Source organism: Dipodomys spectabilis, unplaced genomic scaffold (genome assembly GCF_019054845.1).
Source record: "Dipodomys spectabilis isolate Male_0828 unplaced genomic scaffold, ASM1905484v1 ptg000106l, whole genome shotgun sequence".
Taxonomy (NCBI): Eukaryota; Metazoa; Chordata; class Mammalia; order Rodentia; family Heteromyidae; genus Dipodomys; species Dipodomys spectabilis.
This window is the reverse complement of record NW_024870783.1, coordinates 343552-365752: the sequence shown is the minus strand read 5'-3', so window position 1 is coordinate 365752 and position 22201 is coordinate 343552. Positions and strand designations below refer to the sequence as shown.

Sequence of the window (22201 nt, the reverse complement as noted above, 5' to 3'; positions counted from 1 at the left end):
GGCTTTTTATTGATCTTGATAGCTATGTCCTTTGCCATTCAGAAGCTCTGCAATTTCATGCAATCCCATTTGTCCAAACTTTGTTTGATTTGTTGTGTATCTGGGTCTCTATTCAGAAAATTTCGACCTGTGCCAAGGAGACCTAGGGTTATCCTCTTCCATCCTGTAATGTTTTCAGAGTGTCTGCTTTGGCTCTGAGGTCTTTGATCCATTTGGAATTGATTCTGGTGCAGGGTGATATATAAGGATCTAGCTTAATTTTCTACAAGTAGTTAAACAATTTTGCCAACACCATTTACTGAAGAGGCTGTCTTTCTTCCATTTTATTTTTTAACTCCCTTATCGAAGATTAGATGGCTATAGTTCTGTAGGTTCATTTCTGAGTTTTCAATTCTATTCCACTGGTCCTGAGATCTGTTCTTGTGCCCGTACCAAGCTGTTTTGGTTACTATGGCTTTATAGTAGAGTTTGAAATTTGGTATTGATATTCCCCCAGCAGAGTTCTTTCTGTTGAGGATCATTTCTGCTACTTGAGGTCTTTTATTGTTCCATATGAATTTTTTTATTGCTTCTTCAATTTCCTTGAAGAATGAGTTTGGAATTTTGATAGGTATCGCATTGAATTTGTAGATAGCTTTGGGAAGTATTGCCATTTTCACGATGTTGATCTTTCCAATCCAGGAGCATGGGAGTTTTTGCCACTTTCTAAGTTCTGTTTTGATTTCCTTTTTCAAGTTTTTAAAGTTTTCATCATAGAGGTCCTTCACTTCTTTGGCTAAAGGGCAGAATTATTTACTTCAATCTTATATTAGAAGTCGTAGTCTGCCATGTTAGCACAGTGTAGTGGACTTCACATCATGACCCCCAAGAATAGGAGTGGATATTCTACTTCCTTCTCCCTCCCCTTTTCTTGCAGAAGAGAGCGCAGCCTATTGGAAGGGGCTGTGGACAATGGTGTTCATCTTTCTCCCTTAGTCAATTGTCTCTCGAGAAACTTTCACAGACATGTGCAGAAGTGTACTTAACCTACAAGTAATCCAACCAATGTGACAATGCAGAAGAATCACCTGAGAAGTCACCAAACTTACTTCTGTTTTCTTAAACCTTTCATGAAAATGATAAGTTTAAGAAGATTATTTAGCAGTGTATATATGTTTACTCCAAAGTCTCCATGTTCTGCATTCTTACATATCTTTCTCTAGAAAAGGCTCTGGAAAAACTAGACTACCTTCATCAGATCCCTAATAATGTGTGTGTGTGTGTGTGTGTGTGTGTTTGTGTGTGTGTGTGTGTGTGTGAGAATGTGTATCTGCACATGATGTATTTTTCTCTGAATATTAATAACTATACATATATGTGCAGTAATAAATAAATATTTGTGCATGTTTTTAAAATACATGTTCCATAGAGAAACATACCCATATATGTATGAATATGTCATCTATTAACTGGGCAACACTGTGAGCCACCTGCTCCCTGCTATTCATTTAAAATCCTAGCTACTCAAGAACCTGAGATCTGAGGCTTTCAGTTTAAAACCAACTTAGGCAGGAAAGTCTATGAGACTCTATCTCCAGCTATAATCACTGGAATAACACAAGTGAAACTGTGATTCAAAGTGATAGAGACCTAGCCTTGAACAAAATAGCTCATGGGCAGTGGTCAGGCCCTGAGTTCAAGTCCTAAGACCAACAAAAATGCATGAATAGCTGATGAATATAAGTGCTTAGGGTTGTATGCCAAAAAGGTTTAGGGTAGCTGGGTGCCGGTGGCTCACATCTGTAATTTTAGCTACTAAGGGAGATGAAATCTGAGGATCACTATTCAAAGCTAGCCAGGGCAGGAAAGTCCATGAGATTCTTATCTCCAATAAACCACCACAAAACTGGAAGTGGCACCATGGCTCAAGTGTAGAGCACTAGCCTTGAGCTGAAGATCTGAGGGACAACACCCAGACCCAGTGTTCAATCCTAAAGAACGACCAAAAAAAAGTTTTGGGTGGTTCACTGCACTCTATTTTTGTTAAAAACCAGTTGATTAAATATGGATCTTTATAAAAACAATCAGGCAAGAATGAGAAAAACATCTATAAGATATATGAACAAATAGAACACATTTTAGTTCATTGATTGAAATATCTGAGGAACACAGCATTAATATTACCCATATTGCAGTTTTATATAATATACTATAATGTATGGTAATATATAAATAGAGCAACAAAAAGGAGACATTTCATCCACTGCCACAGAACCTGGATTGAGTCCCAGATTGCAATCTAGTTGCAAAATAAATCAGGAATTTAGGAATATTCCCTGGTTTCTGCTGGTACCAATGTAAATAATTGTCAATGCCCTGATTGGCCCTGCAAGTGATGGAGACTCTCTCTGCAAGAGATGCAGACATGGATGGCAACTGGGTCAACTGAACATCACATTTGGCACCTGACAATGAAAACATAAAATCCATTAGCCATTTAGTAAATTATGCATTCCAAGAAGAGCCAACTAATCCTTAGCGTTGTCCATCCTTACCCGGGAGCCAAAGCATCAGAAGCCCCAGGAGTTGAGCAGGGTTCCTCATGTTCATGCTGTGTGCTGACTGGAACATTCTACTGAACAGTGTGTAAACAGCTTATCAAGTACTTGGGCCTTGCTCTGGGGAAGATGCAAATCAGCAGGGGCTGGGCCAACTGCAGGGTGTCAGATCTCAGTTACCAAATAGAGAATTAAGGACACCATATGGCAAATTTGACTCTATATAGGTTCCTCTCTGATAATGGGAAAAAAGATTGATTCTTTTTCATTTAAATATAAGTAAATGATATCACATTAAAACTGGGAGAAGTAAACCAAAAACCAGTCCGTTACTTCACATGGCACTGAGTAGCTGTTACTTAAGTTGCAAACTCCACAGCTGGCTACATGACAGATGACTCTGATGTTTGTTCCTTTGTCAAAAGTTTAATTGTTATTAGGCTGGTCTCATATCCTTCTTTTTTGGACCCCCCAACTTAGCCCATGTGTGGCCAGCTCAAGGCTCCTCCTAGTGGCATAGCTGTTGTTGCTTGATGACTTACCCATTCTCTCTGAAGTACCATGGGTAGTTCAAATAGCAGCATTCTCTTAGGGCAGGGGAAGCTGCAAAGGGAGCATCTGGCTGGACATAGCCACCTGTGATTCTGGGGCTATGGGCTTAACTGAAACTTCACATTATTGCTTTGTTGCACGCTGGACACTGCCAGGCGCCTGCTGCTTGACCTCAGTTTAAATAAGGGGCTTCAAGACTAGAAAGGATGGTTGTTTTCAGTTTATTGCATGAAGGAGTTACACTAGTCCAAATTAAAAGCGGACCCTAAATGGTTACATTATGCAAGCTGTGAGGTTTTTAAACTTGTGACAAGGGAAAGGAGGAAATTCTACTCATTGCAAGGAAATCCTCACTTAAGCTTTAGGGAGCTATAACCAGGTAAAACCTATGAACCTTCAACTGATCATCCTTAGCCTGTCCAAGCTCTACCAGGAACTGGCATATGTTCTTGTGCTGGTCACCCTGTAGCTGAATTACTTCTCCATATTCTGGATGCTTAATTACAGCACTATTGCAGGCAAATTTCTTCTTAAACACCTTCAGTAGTTTCTTTTTATCATAATAGTCAGTGATCTCTTGGACAGTAGTAAGGGTCTTCCTGCCATTTCTCTATTGAATTCTTCATTTTTTTTAAATGTTTTTATTGTGAAAATAGTGTACATAGGGGTTACAGTTACATGAGCAATGTAATGAGTACATTTCTTATCAAGCACTGTTGCCTCCTCCTCTTTTTTCCCCCTCCCATCCCTTCCCTCAGATCTCCACAGCTACACTCCTCCCCCCAATAGCGTCTTGTATACCTCATTGTGAAATGTGTCCACCTATACCCCTACTTAAACAATTTTTTTTCTCTTCTGCTTCTCAAATTATACCAACATCAAATACAGTGAAAACAGGGGTTATACCGTGGAGGAGGAACATACAAAGCAAAAAAAAATGTGGTACTTTATATATACATTAGAAACAATAGCAAGCAGGAAAGAAAAAAAACTCTTAGATATAATCCTTGGAGAGAGCAGGAAGCAGGTCATCACCCTTACTTGCATCAGCAAAGGGATCGACAGGGTGAAGGTTCTGAATAGGAGACAAAGGATAAGATTCCATTTCCTAAATTATATTAAATGAAGTAAGCCAGGCCCAAAGAAAAATAAATACCATGGTTTCCCTTGTTTGCAATATATAGTATATGTCTGAGTCAAGCAGAAAAGTACAGATAAGGTGATGTTAGGGAAATGAACCCTAAGATATGTATTTAAATGGTTTTTTTCTTTCCTGCGATTGTTTCTAACACATTTATAAGATTATTCTTTTGTTACTTTGTATGTCCCTCCCCCACAGTATAACCCCTGCTTTCACTGTATTTGAGGTCAGTATTATTTGTGGAGGAGAAGGAAAAAAGCAAATAATTTAAATAAGGATACAGGTGGACCCATTGCAACAATGAGATGTACAAGTCATTTTGTCGAAAAATGAACTATATAACTTTGGCCCGGGAGTTGGGGGGTGAGGGGGGGAGGGAAATGGGAAAGAATAAGAAGGGGAAACAAAGGAGGAGGCAACAATGCTTGATAAGAAATGTACTCATTACCTTACCCATGTAATTGTAACCGCTCTATATGGTATTTTCAAAATAAAAAATAATAATAATAAAGAAAAGATTACTTACATGAACCTAAAAAAAAAAGCTAATGAGCCAGTTTGGAAAGAACTGTCCACCCAAGGGCATATTGGGGCATTTCAAAGAAAAGGATAAAATAAACTTTAAAGACAGATGATTTCACTGGTAATCAGGAAATTCAAACCCCAGAAGACTTGAAGACATACATAATCTGCCAGGACTCAGGGTTGGCAAGTCTGTGAAGTGATGGATATTTTCCTAGAGTTCTGGTGAGCACTGAAAATTGGCTTGAGGACCTTGGAAGAAACCAGGGCTGCCAGGTAAAGTGGGAGATGTACCTTTTGTACATGGGTTGCCACACAACAACTCCTCTCCTGGTTATACAAGCCTGAAACACCTTGCTCATCATCTCCAGAAGAGGGAAACAACAGCCATCATCCAGAAACAGAAGACACTGGAAACATCTCAGGGTCTAGCCCAGGAGAAATAAACTGTCCTGCATTCACAGAAATGGAATGCTCTATGTAACAAAAATGAACTACAGCCATATGCATTAATGCAGGTGATTCTGAGAAACATAATGTTGATGTTCAATAAACCACTGAAAAATCTAGGAAGTATAATCCCATTTTTATAAACTTACAAGATGCATTATTTGTATTTATGTCACCCTAAAGAAAAACAAAGAAGATACTAATACTATTATTCTGAACAAGCTTTCGTAAAGGGAGAAATCCAGACTTCAATGTTACTGAGAATGTTATTTCTTAGGCCAGGTAGTCAGTAAGTAATATTCATTTTATTATTTGTCAGTAAACAATATATCTATATCCAAGATTCTCATTTGTCTATAGTGTATAATCAATAAATATTTAAATAGCATTCTAATTTATTATGAAATGATGTTTTGGCTATCATTTACTGGTAAAGATGACCTATATTAAACGCTAAACTTATGTGTGACAACAAAGAATAAGGGTTCTGATAAATACAGAAATCCCTCAGACTTTTTGGTACATATTTAAATTAGCTTTGTGTTATGGAGCTGAAAGGTGTGCCAGAGAGTGAATCTTTTCTCTGCTGACTGCAGGAAGGTGTTCATTTTCTGTCTGGATTGAGATTGGCACCCTTTGGATGGGAAAGCATGGGAGGACCGCATTCCTTCTCCATTCCCTTAAGTGGTGTGTTCCCACGGGCTGCTTGAAATCCTCTTATTTACCTTCTGGGTGCAATCAAATTGTCCTTGTCGTAAGCAGGTTTGAAGAATTTTTGTGTATGTAAGAGGATGGGTTCATGGTTATTGGAAGAAAAGTTGAGATAGAGCATGTTAGGATTTTGTCCTTCAGACATCCTTTAGAATCTGTGGAGAATCCTATAAACACTGAAACATTAATCTAAGGAATACACCAGGTTAGGATGAATAGTAAGACTAATGTTCAAACTCTGAAGACAGAGAGACCTCTAGATCTTAAATTGTTGATAATGTTGACTACATTCTTCAGCAAACATAAGAAGTCTTACAGAAAGCCAAGTATGGTGGCCCATATATGTAACCTCAAGAAAATACTCCCAGGAGGAGGCAACAATGCTTGATAAGAAATGTACTCATTACCTTGCCCATGTAATTGCAACCCCTCTGTATGGTATTTTCACAATTAAAAAAAAGAAGTGAACAAAATGAAGAATTACCCCCCCCAAAAAAAAATAAAGAAAGAAAATATTCCAGAAAAGAGACTAGAAAAGAGAGAAAGAGAGACAATGAAATAGAAGAAGTGGTTAATTTGGAATATAATTTCTCTTGTTAGTAAGGATTTTGAACAAATAAACTATGGGGAATGATTATTTTCTAAGAAATTTTCTAACAATAGAAATGTGGAGGATGGAGAATGAGTAATTTCAGAGCAAGAGAGTTAAAAATAAGATCCTAAAGCCTTCCTATTAAATGTTGTTTGATAACATATTTCAAGTTTGGGATATAGATAGATAGATATCCACATATATATCTGCATATAGAGTGGTATATGTGTGTGTGTATACTCATATATATACATAGGTAAACATATAAATGTATATAAGGATAAATGTATAAATTATATATATATACATATGTATATGCACAAGACAAATGGCCACTAGCTTCAGTTAGATTGGTGCAGAAGTGATCAGCAGTTCCCTAAACAATTATCCAATCTGAGAAATGAAAACTCACCTCAGGTGATGAAAGACGTGGAGGAATCTCTGCCATCTACCGAAGCTGCTTCCTACTAAACCAGAAGGAAGAAGCTAAGATCAGAACACACCCTAACAGCAGGGAGGGTTAGGAGATCAGTGTTGATGGTCCACACCTGTGGGACAGTCTATAGGTGGCCAACTCACCGGGTTCCAAAGCTCAAGTTTAACCTGGTCTTCCCAGTGGGACCCTGTCACTGAAACCCAGCAAGCAAATAAAATGGTTCCCCCAAAGCCAGAAGTCTCACAAGCCTACAAAGAACCAAGAAAGAGGAAGGAAAAGCTGGGAAAAGACATTTAACTGTACACACACACATACACACACACACACACACACACATATATACATGCAATATATGTATATTTTATTGGTTTCTGCATATGTATATGTACATTTATGTGTATATATGTATGCATGTGCACATATTACATAAGGGAAAATATACTTACATATCCACTTATCTCTAGAAGACCAATAGCCACTGGCTTCAGTTAGATTAGTTCAAGTGTGAGCAGCAATTCCCTAAACAATTATCCAACCTGGGAACTGCCAACACACAGCAGGTGATGGAGGAGATCAAGGCACTCTCTCCCATCTACCCACCTGCTTCCTACCATAACAGAAGCAACAAGCTCAGATCAAAACACACCCTAACCACAGGGGGTAGGAGCTCAGTGTTGATGGTCCACACCTGTGATCAGCCTACAGGCAGCAGATTCACCAGGTTCCAAAGCGCCAGTCCAACTTGGTCTTCCCAGTGTGACCTTTTCTCTGAATCAAAGTAAGCAAACAAAACAGTTCCTTAGCAAGCCAGTAGCCCACAACCACAAAAGGAACAACAAAAGAGGAAGGAAAGACTGGGAAAAGACACTGGCCAGTACAGATTTGCATATAAATGTATATATATGTATGTAAAAACTATATATAATTATATATAACTATATATGCTTGTGTATATATACGTATGTATAAATGTTTGCACATATACATAGGTTAAAATACACACATACACACATAATATACATATTTATTCATTCATTTATATATTTATTAAACTTGACCAGGCAAATGGCCACTACCTTTAGTTGGATTGGTACAGGCGGGATCAGCGATTCCCTCAGCAAGTGTTCAATCCCGGAAGTGCCAACGCACATCAGGTGATGAAGGACATTGAGATCAAATCGGCGACAATGGCCCTGGAGTTTGTGGAGCAACTACAAAAGTATGTCTAAGGTTATCTGTTATCTTTAAAGGTGGAAAATACAGGACCAGATAGAGAGGATCCTGTAAACAGGATGGAGACAAAGGGAGTGTTAGTGGAAGTTGCCAGTTGCACCATCCCCTGGTCCCCCAGGTCAGAGGAATAGTGGGGGATCTCTTGATACAGGAGGTCCGGACAAGAAGGTCAGAGCCGACACTTGGCCTTGGGAGTTGTAGGGAGGGTACTTGTGGAAGGTCAGGCAAGGTGCTTCATGGGAGACCCCCTGCTAGGATGTAAGGGTGTGACAGGCTTGAGACAGGGAGGGGCTTACAGGAGGAACTGTGGGAAGAGGTGGGGCAGTAAGAGTTTATATAAGGCAGGCAGCTGGTGGGCAGGATCATTCTGGACTCGGTTGCAGAGAGGACCAGGAGGAAGCCTACGTGCCTCACAGCGATCGACCAGAACAAGAGTCCCAGAGCACTGTGAGTGACCCACGGCATTCAGGAAACCAGGTGAGTGTCCTGGGCATCTCTGTAGACATAGACAGGGTTGGCAGAAGGATGGAGGCAGCCCAGTGGGAGTGCAGAGCGGTGAGGCAGATTCAGGAGCGCCTGGCCTCCAGCACAGATGCCGACGAGCTATACAAATCCTTGAGGCTGCTCTCAGTCATGCCCATCACGGCAGAAATCCTTGCCACCACGGGTGTCAGAGAGACAGTGAAGGGTTTTAGGAAGTACCAGCAGGTGGGCAGTTTGGCCAAGGAGGTGGCCAAGCGCTGGAAGACCTTGGCTTTGCTGAGGCGCAAATCAGAGGCTCTGAGCCAGGTTCCTCAGCAGGATGGCAGTCAAGAGCCCAGGAAGGATGATCTGGGAGAGTTGGAGTGGAAGCGGATGAGGGAGCCGGAGCCAGAGGACATGTTGAAGTCCTCAAATGTGGATGCGTTCTCTCAGCGTAGGGCGAGTAACCCGCAGGATTCAGGAACCCAGGTGAGTGGGCCCAGCATCTCTGTAGACATGGTCGGGGGTGGCATCGGGATGCAGAATGCCGAGTCTGTGTGCGGAGTTGTGCGGCAGCTCCAGGAGCGCCTAGCCTCCAGCACAGACACGGACGAGCTTCTTCATTCCTTGAGGCTGCTCTCAGTCATTCCCATCACGGCAGAAATCCTTGCCACCACGGGTGTCAGAAGGGTAGTGAAGCGTTTTAGGAAGCACCCACAGGTGGCTGGTTTGGCCAAGGAACTGGACAAACACTGGAAGACCTTGGCTGTTCTGAGCCACAAATCAGAGGCTCTGAGCCAGGTCCCTGACCAGGATGGAGGTCTAGAGCCCAGGAAGTACTATCTTCGGCAGGGGAAGGGGCAGAGGGAGGGGGAGGATGGTGAGAGGGAGCAGGAAGACCTGTTGGAGGCGTCAAATGTGGATCTGTCCTCTCAGAGCAGGGCGAGTGAACCCCTGGATGGAGGAGTCCAGGCGTGTGGTTCCTGCGTCTCTGTAGACGTGGCCAGGGGTGGCATGGGGATGCAGACCACCCAGTGGTTGTGGGGAGCCGTGCGGCTGCTCCAAGAGCACCTGGCCTCCAGCACACATTCGGAGGAGCTCCGCAAATCCTTGAGTCTCCTCTCAGTCTTGCCCATCACGGCAGAAATCCTTGGCGCCACGGGTGTCAGAGAGATAGTGAGGGGTTTTAGGAAGCACCCGCTGGTGGGCAGCATGGCAAAGGAGCTGGACACACGCTGGGAGACCTTGGCTCTTCTGGGCTGCAACCCAGCACTTCTTTCGGCGATTCTACAGCAGGTCTCTGAACAAGATGATACTCAAGAGCCCAGGAAGGAGGCTCTTGGGCTGTCAGAGGCAGGGTGGGTGCAAGAGGACAAGTTGAAAGAGTCAAGTGTGGTTTGGGGCTCCGGGGGGAAAGAAACGGCAGGCAGGAGGGGAGGCCTAAACACTGGGCCAGAGCCCCCACGGCCCGGGGAGCTGTGTGAGTTCCAGGGACCTGGCAAGCGGTCTGCCAGCCCTTGTCCCAGTAGCAGGCAGGAGAAGCGTCCCCGAGTGGACCCAGTGTCCTCTGGGGACAGCAGCAGGTCTCATCTTTGGGCTGTGGACAGCTCTGGAGTCTCGCGGGACCCTGGGCCCACTGGTATCCCGGACATGCCTGGCAACGCGAGCCGTCTGGTCAAGCAGTCTCAGGATCCACCAGGGCTCCCACAAGAATTTCTCCCTTGGGAACCCCAGGGACAGGCTGGGACCAGACCAAAAAATGGGTGCCGATCCTCTGAAGAGGGGAAGAAAGGTTCAGGCCCCCTACCCTCTAAGGTCAAGCAGACCTCTGGCAAGCCAGAGACGCAGGCAGCGAAGCTGCGCGGGCGCAATCACCAGAGCGAATCCCAGCAACAGCATGAATTCCGCGCACCTCCACAGTCTTTCGAGGATGTCCTCAACCAGACCCAGCTGCTGCCGAGGAGACAGAGGACCAAGGGCAAGATTCGTGCTGCTGCCTTGGCTCAAGGAGACCTGAAAAGGAATGGCTCCAGCGCCCCCAAAAGACCCTCGGATTCCATGCACAGCTCAGTCCCAAGGGCAAGCAAGGTCCAGGAAAACCAGGCAGGACAGCTGGCGCCAACCTCAGCCGCCTATCCAGCCAGTCCCGTCAATTCCACAGAAGCAGTCAGGGTGCCAATGGTGCAGCTCAGCACTGAAACCTCTAATTTTCCTGGGCTGCAGGCCTATTCGGATCGGCTGCCTGACATGAAAAGGATGCCCTCCTTCTCTTCATCTAGGCCGGGAGCCTCTGTGCCCTGGGAAGTGGGAAAAAGGGAAAGGGAAGGAGAAGGGGAAGGAGGAGGTGTTGAGGAAGGGGTAAATGGAGATGAAAGGGAAGGGGGAAGGGGAGCAGAAGGCAAAGGGGCACAGGGAGAGGGAGGGGAAGAGATGGCCTTGCCTTTTGTCAGAAAGTCCCTGAAGATGCCACTGTACTCTGGACCAAAGCGCGACTCCCTGGCTCCCTGGTGTCCCCATTATGTCCGTGGGCTCCCGCAACACAGCACTCCAGCCACTGCCAGGCCGCCCTGCATTCTCCTAGCACCCATTTCCCAGACTTCTACCCCTTCTCCGCACCAGCCTCAAGGGAACACTCATTCAAGGACAGTGGCGCACAGTGGCACAGACAGGCTGTGGCAAATCCGCTGTTGCAAAGCATTCAAGGATGAAAAACCAGCAGAGGGCGAGTCCTGGCGAGAGCTGTACCTGCGGCTTCGCCAAGACCAAGAGCAACTTGTGCAAGCAGCGAGCGCCTGCCCAAGTCAAGAAGAGCCAAGGCCAACGGGCGCAAAGCTCTTAAACCTACCTCCAGAAAAGCCTCCTGGCCCTGGAAAAAGCTCCGGGGCCAGGACTGTGTTGGAAGGATGCTCAAGGGCCGTTCTCACTGCTTCTGAGGGACTGGGATAATGAGGAGAGTCAGCAGAGTCCTAAGAACAGAGTCTTAAATCCACTGGAGTCTGTTCTTATCAGAACATCGAGGAACACTTCATAAATGCATGAATGCAAAAGCTATATGTCTATTGTTTATACATAGTAAATTAGGTATTAATTGATTGGTAAACTAATATTTAATTGTATAACTTATCATTTTAAATTCTGAAATTGAGAAGGAAATCTAGGGAATAATGGACAGTCACTCTGCTGTCCTTCCCTCACTCTTAGCCTGGGCATGATGAAGCTTAGGACACAGTCTGTGCCCTTGAGCACAAGCAGTGTCCTGCTCACTGCAGAGGACTCTGGTGACCTGCTGGGGACAGCACTGATCCTCCAGTCCTCTCTCATCTCCCACAACTGGACATGCTGTGTGCACATGTTCCCTTTAGCTCTGGAAGTCACAATATAGCTTAAGCTAATACTGAGCTGGTAAATCCCACCACCACAGCCAAAGATGAGAATTATTTGAAAAGCACTAATTTCTAATATTAACTATCCAATTTGTAGTGTTCAAATCCAGTGGACAAATGATAGAGAAGAAAATGGAATCAGAATGAGTATTTATTAAACCATATGATGTATTATCATCCCATCAGCCAAAGGAGCCATATGGCTGCCTGTGCAATTCCATGGCTTTTGCTGCACTATCCTAAAGGGTATCAGAAATGCTTGGTTCAGAGAGCACAACAGTGTCTTAGTATCCTGACTTCTCTAGCTTCTTGCTCTCATATTCACTCAGAAAAGCTGTTGTGCTGCTCCTAACAAAGGCTACACGTGACAGTTCTGCTACACCAGGCAGGGTGGTTTTTGTTCAGGGCTCTATCAGTGTGGGAGGAACATGTGTATGTTGAAAGTAGTAATAAACGCCAACATCCTCAGCCTCCTGCTGATTTTCAATGTGAAATCTGTGCCTGACCCACTGCCACTGAAACTGTGTGGGACCCCAGAATATTGGTTGGAAACCAAGTAGATTAGGGCTTGTGGAGACTGGCCTGGTTTCTGTAGGAACCAGTACAAATAGGTGTTTCCATCACTATATAAGAGACTCTGACTCGACCTACAGGAGATGGAGACTGGCTCTCCCAGGGTGACAGGCAGAGAGAGTGGAGTCTGAGTCAATATAGCATCTCCACTGGATCCTAAAATAATTAGAAAAGTGGACAGGGTTAGTTACCAGCATCATGAGCCATTTTCACAATTATCTTATTGCAGGCTATATTTTTTTTATTTTTGTTTCATCTAACAAAATGTTCATTAAATACATGATGAACACACACACACACACACACACACACACACACACACATCAGAATTTGTAAAACAGCATGCGTCTTTGTTCCTTTTGGAATCTTCCTCACTCTCAAAGATACATATTCCACATTTCCATTCAAGAGAGCAAATATGCAGGAGTGGACATAACACACATGGAGAGCAGAGCTCAGCCCCTCCCATCTCCTTCCTCAGCTCTAGTGTGTTCTTACCTGATACCCAGAGCAAGAGCAGCCCCAGGAGCTGAACAGGGCACCTCATTTTGAGAGTAAGCGGTGCTGGTCAGTCCAAGCAAACTTAGAGCTGAGCTTTTATGTTGGTCTTTCAAGGGAGCTCCTCCCTAAGGAGCAATATGCAAATGTCCTGGTGGGTGCAATGGTGAGAGACAGACTGTCAGGTGAGATGGAAACACACACTGGGAGGGTGGGGCCTCTCTTGTGAGCAAATGACATTAACTGGGACCAAGTAAAGCAAGAGAAATCTAATGTGTGTTCCCTGGAAAGGGAATGCCTTCATGATTCCTCCTGCTTTTGTCTGCTCCCTAATTCTTCAACCATGTCTGGTATGTTTTACAGTTTTCTTGATAAGGATGCATTTCCATTAATATTGAGTCATTCTTATTTATTTTCTAGACATTTGTTTTAAAGTTTAGGTCTGGTCATTTTATTTTGCTTAGTATAAACTACATGTAATGTAGAGAGCAAAAAATAAATGTGCAATGTTTAGCACAGATACACAATTCAGACAAACCATGGAATTCAGTATCAAGTTACTCAAAGGCCCCTCCTCCAGTACATAGCAGAGGCTGTAGTATCCCTAGGTGACATTCCCAACATGTGGCATTATAGTTTGTTTCCTAGACTTGACCATCACATGAGTTGAAGAGAGAACTTTTATTTGGTTTCAGTTTCTTGTTTCTGAAATACTTTTGAGGTCTTTTCCCCTCATAGGTTCAGCGCCCTTCCTATCACTTCCTTTGGTTCTAAATGGCTTCTTGTTCTGCCAGAGTATGTCTACAGATACCAATTTCCCTTCATTTGCAGTTAGAAAAACAATGTTTTTTTTTTTTTGCCTTCAATTTTAAGGTATGGGATCATGAATACAGTATTCTTGGTTGGCTTTTCTTTTCTCTTGATTGTCACATATGCCATTCTACTATAGTCTAACCTCAAATGTTAATGATAAAATTAATCCAGGACTTTATTGAATTTTCCTGTGCAAATAGGCATAATTTTCTTCAAGATTCTCTTTTCCTGTATAACAGCTTTTTATATGTGTTTACCTGATTGTGATTAAGTACATCTCTTTAATGCAAAAGTAAATCTCATTTTGAGTTATTTTTCAAATATTTTTAGCTTATTTATATCTTTTCCTTTATAGATTTTTATACACAGTCTTACCATAGTAATCACTAAATTAACCTATAATTCCCTGAGGAATTATCTGTTCATTTGTTCATTGATTTTTTTTACTAAAAAACTTATATTGTAGTATATTCATTGATTCTTCTGCCATAATCAAGTCATAACATATCTATTTAGTGCATTGTTCCATTGGGTTCTAGAATTCCCAAAACTGATTTTTACACCAATGTAAATTTTTGCCTTACTTCTCCTCTACCTTTCCTCTCCCTTCTCCTTATTCTTCCTAGGCCAAATTTGTATGTTTAAAAATTCAAACTTGCATTTGTTTCCCCTTTCTCTCTTGCATGCCCAGGATGGGGAAAACAAGTTTAACTTACTTTCAACCCAAACGGACAATCACCTCTCATCTCTCCAACACAGGAAGTTATTAAATCTCTGTCAGACAAACACAGAACAAAAGAGATGTGACAACAGTAAACCAAGAGATAAGAACCAATTGTGCTACCATTTAGTCTTGGGATGGACATCTTTCATGTAGCCTGGAGCAGACACCTTGAGCAGCCTCTTAAAACTGGGTCCTTTTCTCTGATTAGTAGGATAATAGAGCTTTGATTTCAAATCTTCACTATTCTTCTCATTTGACATATGACAAATAATAAGCCTTATTTTATTTTCTTCAACATACTGCTGTCATTTTTTTGTGAATTAGCTTTGTGAATTCAGGGGACCAAACTTTGGAAACACAACAACATAGAAACTCTTTTGAGAGAAAGAAATAACTTAACAAAAAAATGAGTGATAGTTTAAACCACCAAAATCATTTTGATACATAAGCAAACATCCCAAACACATGAGCAATCCTTGGGAAAATGTGTCCATTCTTGTGGTCAAGTGGGAAGAAGTAACCTGAATACTTCCTTCCTCCTTGTAAGAGCATTGGAGGGACACAATATAGATTAGAGGGATATAATTTTTCAATCATCTTCTATGGATGTCATTCTTTTCTAGACATAAAATTCTTGAATGTTTTTATTTTGAATAATCTAGGACTATGGCTAAATGAGTTAATGAGATGTAGTCTTCAGTTAGATGTTAGTGACTCTGATCTGGAACTCCACCAGCATTTCTGTCATTCGAAGGCCTGGAAATCCTCCATGCCAATGCTCCCTAGGTTGCACTTCAATGTCACTGGACTTGGGGCTCCAGAGATTCAGTTAGTCTTTATTGTGCTAGACTTTCTGTTTACTCTTTGTTTCTGATGGATGATAAAAACAATCATCCTAAATTTTGAAAGCTGGAAGAAAGAGAAGGGAGAGATAAGGGAGGTTAATCACTTAAAAGTTAAAGGCCCAAAGAATTCAAGTTTGACAAGAGCTTTCTGAAAGTTAATTGAAATACTAAAACCTGAGTAGCCACCCACACATAAATTAGAAATCTTTAGTAACAATGAATTTATAGACTGCTAACCCCATTCAATCCCTAAACACCAAATACATTGTTTACAAACAGCCACACTTGACCTCCGTATATACAATGTAACTTGTCTCATTTCTAGCTAATATAGAATTATTGCAAGAACTTTTCGTGAAGGCTGACAAAAATGCTCTTGGTGTTTAGATCCCGAGAGAAATGGTCCTACTTCTATTCAATATTGTCACTGGTGGATATAGGAACTTATCCTAGGATGTGATGTTTTTCTTTTGTTATGTGTCATGACTCAATAATCCATTTGATTTCACAGAGACTGAATTCCAAAAGCTTTAACAGGCAGTATCTCTTTTTCTGGCTAATGTCTTCCCTGGTCATTGTTGGGATGTATTGGGTAGAAAGAAATGATATTCAAAGAGGAAAGCTTGTCTTCAAATTCTCAGTTCCAGTTGGATCTCATCTTCTTCAATTGTTAATTTCCTGGGATCTGGGAAACACCTGCTTCATGATCATAGAGGAAGGAGATGCCCTGTTATCTTCCCTAAACCATTGATTTCCTAAATCATGTACTTTCATGATCTTATTTGAATAAAAAGAAAATCCTTTCTATTGTCATGAGATGAGCACTACGTATGAAGATGACAATGGTGCTTGACATACTATGTTGCTTCCTGGTTCCAAAAAAATGAAAGAATACAAAATGTTTTAGGAATTCTTCAGTGTTCTTATGATGTACTATTTAATGTCTCAGCTCTTCTTCCTCAATTACATTTCTGGTCACAGAGATTTGGGGTCTTGTAAATGAAAACTTTATGATTGGTGCTTCTTTAATTTATAATTTTAATTCATTATTTGAGAAATAAAAGTCCAAACTTCAATATATCAAATTATGTTCACCTGGATATTCAAGAATTACAGTTGTATATTATTTTTAATAAATTACCTACTGACCTGACTATATGGCTAGCTAATCATTCAGGAGAGTGTATTCTTATTCAAAGATATTCTCTCTGACTTTCACATTTTCCTTTTACTCTTAAAGAATCATAATTTCACCTTCCTTTATTTTTCCTCATCATCTTTTCCTTTTGTATATGTGTAAGTTTGATATTGTACCCCAAGTGAGAATTAACCAAATGAAGGAAGTCCTGCTCAAAGAAAAATCACATCTCTAATCCATCTGTCACATTGCTGGGTATCACAGCTACTGGGTAGCACATTCTCTTCCTTTATACTTGTAGTTTAGGGTGTTTTTCCCACTTATATTAGAATACCAAATCGTTTTTCTTCTACTTTATATGAAATATATTCCAAATAATTATTCAATTTATTAACAATATATACTTGTATCATTTCATTTCCGTTCACAGAAACCATCCTTCTTTTACAGTGGAAAAAAATCCATTGTGTGTGTGTGTCTATGTATGTGTGTCTATGTGCATGTGTGTGTGTACAGGTGTGTGTGTATGTGATCAGAGAGAAAGAGAGAGCGAGAGTGAGATGATTGTTCAGTCACACCTTACGTACATGTATTTTATTTGTTGCCAATATTTTTCCTAGGGTCGAGAAGTTTATCTTCAAGGACATTTTTTTGCAATATATGGGGTATATGTTAAATGATAAAATCATGCTGCTTTGTAGATTTTGTCATGTTTTATTTATCATTTTTAGAATTGTCTCTTCAGATGTTCTCTCTATCGTTATTTCTATTCTTTGCATTAACTTTTGAAAAAGTTGTTACAGGTTAAGACGTAAACCAAAAGAGTCTGGAGAAGATGGCAGAGGAGAACATGGGGGCTAAATAAGCTCTCAGGTAGAAACAAGTTTTACTGTTCCAGAAGCAAATCTAAGGCTAGAGTCACACCAAGTATGCCATCATAGTACAAAGAGTTTGGCCAGAGAGGAAAACTTCAGGCAGCTTGGTTCCAGAGACAGATTCAAGCACTCTAGGGTCTATGGCAGTGACAGCAGCAGCTGCTACTGTGGCCACCATATCCACAGAAGGAGTCCAGGACAAAGGCACCAGAGGCAGTGTAAAAGCAGATTCTACTCACCACAAGTAAAAACTGACAAAGAGTGAAAATCTTCATCCTGCTGACCATAGATAGTCACATACCATAGATGGCTCAGAAACCAAGGGAAAGATGCTAGTATCCTCAAGACATCCTCACTCCTTCTCATAGAGCAGCTGTGGAATGGTAGCTCATCCCTCATCCCTGGAGAAGAACTCTATCTTTGATATTTTGAAAGACCAAGCCAGAGCAGCTAACATCTAACTAAGGCCTTAGAATAAGTCAGTAGGAGCCATTCAACAGGTCATAGGAGACTGACCTGTGGGGCTCAGCTCCACCCCTGGGAAAAGTTGTCCTTCCCAAGGAGAGGGAGCTCCACCTGGGCAGGGCAAACTCTCCTCAGTGAGTAAATAGACCCAGAGGCTAACCTACTCATGCAGCATAGGCAGCAACTCCAGCTGCTGGAGGGTAAAAGTAAAACAATTAGAAACTTGTTACACGTAAATCCTGAGAATAGCTCCAGGCTGGCCTGCTTGACTCTCTCAGCAGCTAGTCCATCCGGGAGAAAGCTACTGATTGCTGACTTTCCACAGTGCTGCCTACAGCCTAGCTCCTGTGCAGCAACTCTAAGGTGGGGAAAATAACCACATCCCTCTTTTGTGATAGTCAAAGAAGATTACCCTCCCACTGAACCAGCCTGAGAAGATTGTCATAAAGACTCGGGTAAGGCAGAGCTTCATTTTGCCTGCTCAAACAAGCTGATTTAAGATACTAAACAAACCACAGGAAAACCAAACACCACAAGCAAAGCAGAGACTCCACCAAGAGACTGTTTACAGACACAGGGGATACACAAGATTCCACCCCTCAAAAAAAATTGAAGAACTCTTTTTTCTGCCTAGTTTCGTTTAAAAATTTTTGGTTTAAAAAACTGTTGGTTGAATATTATACTTAATGGGGAAAAACTAAAACCAATTCTCCTAAAATCAGGAACAATGCAAGGATGCCCACTGTCTACACTCCTATTCAATATATTCCTGGAACCCTTTGCCAGCAATAAGGCAAGAAAAAGACATTAAAGGGATCCACATAGGGAAGGAAGAAGTTAAACTATTCCTTTTTGCAGATGAGATGATAATCTAACTTCAGGATCCCAAAAACTCCATCCCCAAACTCTTAGAAATTATAAACTACTTCAGCAAAGTAGCAGAATACAAAAACAACCCACAAAATCAGCCGCCTTCCTGTACACCAACAATGTACAAGCAGAGAGGGAAATAAAGGAAGCAATCACATTCACAATAACACCCCCAAAAATAAAATATTTAGGACTTAACCTAACCAAAGATGTAAAAGAACTGTTTAATGAGAACTATAAAAACGTAAAAAAATTATAGAAGACACTAAGAAATGGAAAGATCCCCCCCACACACTTCCTTTACAGCCATGCCTTCCACCATGCATGGCAGGGCATCAATTCAGGAAATAAACTTCTGCCTAAATAGCTTGTGGTGTTCTCTTCATTGGATATGTAATGAAACTTACCTATTTAATATACCTTACATATGGTGCCTTGACTCAGATGGGGTTTTTGAGTTGGAAATGTTACAATTTCCTAACCACCCCTTTTCTGCAAACCAAACTGCCTGGAGACATCACAGGAGACTTTTCACCAACAACATGGCTGGCCTTCACATCCACATCCACACCACTTTTCTACTCTGCTCTCTCTAGCACTGACCATGTGGTGGATGCACCATCTTGGCATCATGGGAGAAGTTTGTTCAGTTTGGATTTGTGTTTCAGTACTAGCCAATCTACCTGCAGTCCAGATCCTGTTCATCTCTTCCAGCCTGGAAGACAGGACTCACTCCTGCCTAGACCATCCTGACTACCTACTCCATGCCCCTCCTCCCTCATGAGATCCTCCAGACTTCATCCAAGAGATTTGCCTCCTCCAGACATCATCTAAGGACTCACATCTACCAAATGACAGCTGCTGCCTGCTGCCTTCTCCCAGAGGGGACCACATCTCATCCTAATACCCCTACTGCTGATGCCCCTTGCCAGCAGGAAGTAGCCAGAGAGAGTCTTTGCCCATTTTCATAATTCTGAAAGGCTGGAATGTAAGGTCTGAACAGGGACACCTCCCTCCCTCTTGACTAAGTCTCCACCCAGTATCTATTACCGACGTAACTGGCAGACCTGGAAGCAGTCACCTTCCTCTCCTGCTAGGACACATCCTGGGCCACCTCTGGTCACATGCCTCCCATCTGACCTTAGGAGGGTCCCAGACCCTGAGGTCACATCCAGATCCAGTGTGGCATACATTTCCCCCGTCCTGGCTACACCTCTTCCTCTCCCTGGCCCAGATAAGTCCTGGCCCAGAGGTGGGTTGCGCCCCCCCACCTTCTTTTTCAGCCATGCTTCTGCACCACGCATGGGGTTGGGGGTGGGGCAGCAGTTAGGTAAATAAACTTATTCTCCTGCCTGATAAAAAAAAAGAAATGGAAGGATCTTCCATGCTCTTAGATAGCAGAATTAACATAATGAAAATGGACATACTGCCAAAATTGATACACAAATTCAATGCAAATCCTGTTAGAAACCCAATGATGTACATTTCTGAAATACAGAAAACGGTCCAAAAATTCATATGTAACAACAAAAGACTTAGAATATCTAAAACAATTCTATTCAAAAAAGACAACATGGGAGGGATCTTGATACCAGACTTCAAACTCTACTATAGAGCCATACTAACAAAGACAGCATGGTACTGGCACAAAAACAGACCCAAAGACCAATGGAATAGAATAAAAGATCCAGAAATAACATCACATGCCTATAGTCAGTTGATATTTGACAAAGGAGCCGAAGACATACAGTGGAAGAAACAGCTTCTTCAACTACTGGTGCTGGGAAAACTGGGAGGCTACATGCAGAAAACTAAAAGTGGACACCAGCCTATCACCATGCACCAACATCAACTGAAAATGGATTAAAGACCTTAACACCAAACCTGAATCTCTGAAACTACTGCAGGACAGAGTATGAGAGACTCTTGAATTTATAGGCACAGGCAGGAAGTTCCTGAACAGAGTCCCAGGGTCACAACAAATTTGACAGAGACTGGACAAATGGAACTACCACAAACTAAGAAGTTTCTGCACATCTAAAGCTATAGCAACCAAGCTAGAAAGACAACCAACTAACTGAGAAAAAATATTTACCAGCAATATATAAGACATGGGGTTAATATCCAGTATATACAAGGGACACAAGAAATTAATCCCTCCCAAACCTAACAACCCAATTTCTAAATGGGTAAGGAAAGTAAAGAGAGACTTCTTAGAAGATGAGATTAAAAATGGCAAAGAAACACATGAGGAAATGTTCACCATCCCTGGTTGTAAAGGAAATGCAAATAAAGACACCCATGAGATATCACCTTTCCCCAATCAGAATGACCCACATCCTCAAGTCAGCCAACTACAAATGCTGGAGGGGATACAGAGAAAGAGGAACTGCTGGTGGGAATGTACACTTATACAACCACTTTAGAAATCAGTCTGGAGTGTCCTCAGAAAGCTAAATATTGACCTCTGCTATGGCCCAGCCATAGCACTTCTAGTCATCTATCCTGAACAACAGGCACCAGTATAAAAGGACACATGCACTTCCATGTATATTGCAGCACTGTTCCCAATAGCCAGGATATGGAAGCAACCCAGATGTCCCACCACAGATGAATGGATCCAAAAACTGTGGTATCTATTCACAATATAACATTATGCAGCCATTAGAAAGGACAAAATAATGATATTTGCAGGGAAATGGTTGGAGGTAGAAGAAATCATGTTGAGGGAGGTAAGCAAAGAGACAAATAGCACATGGACTCCCTGATAAGTGGATGTTAAATCCAAAACTTAAAGGTGATATGACAAAGTTGACAAGGCTTAAGAAACAAAGGACTCACAATTTTAAAAAAATTCAAAATAAATATCATATTAAGAAGAACAAAAAAAAGGAAACAAAGGAATTCCACTCATTTGGTCAAATCACTACTAAATAAAACTATGCTGCTGATCACACATATTGTATATATGTGCACACCAGAGGGAAACCAGGAGGAAGACATAGAACTAGAGGGAATCAGGGAAAAACATAAAACAACTGGACCCATCAGCTATACTGGTCATTGATCAAAATGAACTAAGCAACTCAATGGCAGCGATGAGAGGGAGGGAACAAGTGGGAAAGAGGGAACAGCTGACTCTATGCAAAACAAAAGAAAGGTACATATCACCCAATGTGTAAGAAATACTGTATTGTCAAAGCTCATAGAACTCATGAATGTTATTGACCACGACAGACAATTTGTCCCATGAAAGTTAGAATGTGTTTGTGACTTTAACTAGCATCACTATTTCACAATACTGTGAAATTAGGGAAATTATAATGTCTTAAAGAATTTGAAGGGAAGATGGTGGAGAAGAAGCTGGAGGCTAAACAAGCT

At 41.8% G+C, this 22201-nt stretch overlaps 2 pseudogenes; both read right to left on the bottom strand.

The window, feature by feature from the left end:
* Positions 1-3450: 3450 nt before the first annotated feature.
* Positions 3451-4194, bottom strand: LOC122114177 (annotated as a pseudogene).
* Positions 4195-12379: 8185 nt separating this feature from the next.
* LOC122114137 lies at positions 12380-13149 on the bottom strand (annotated as a pseudogene).
* Between the last annotated feature and the right edge of the window lie 9052 nt (positions 13150-22201).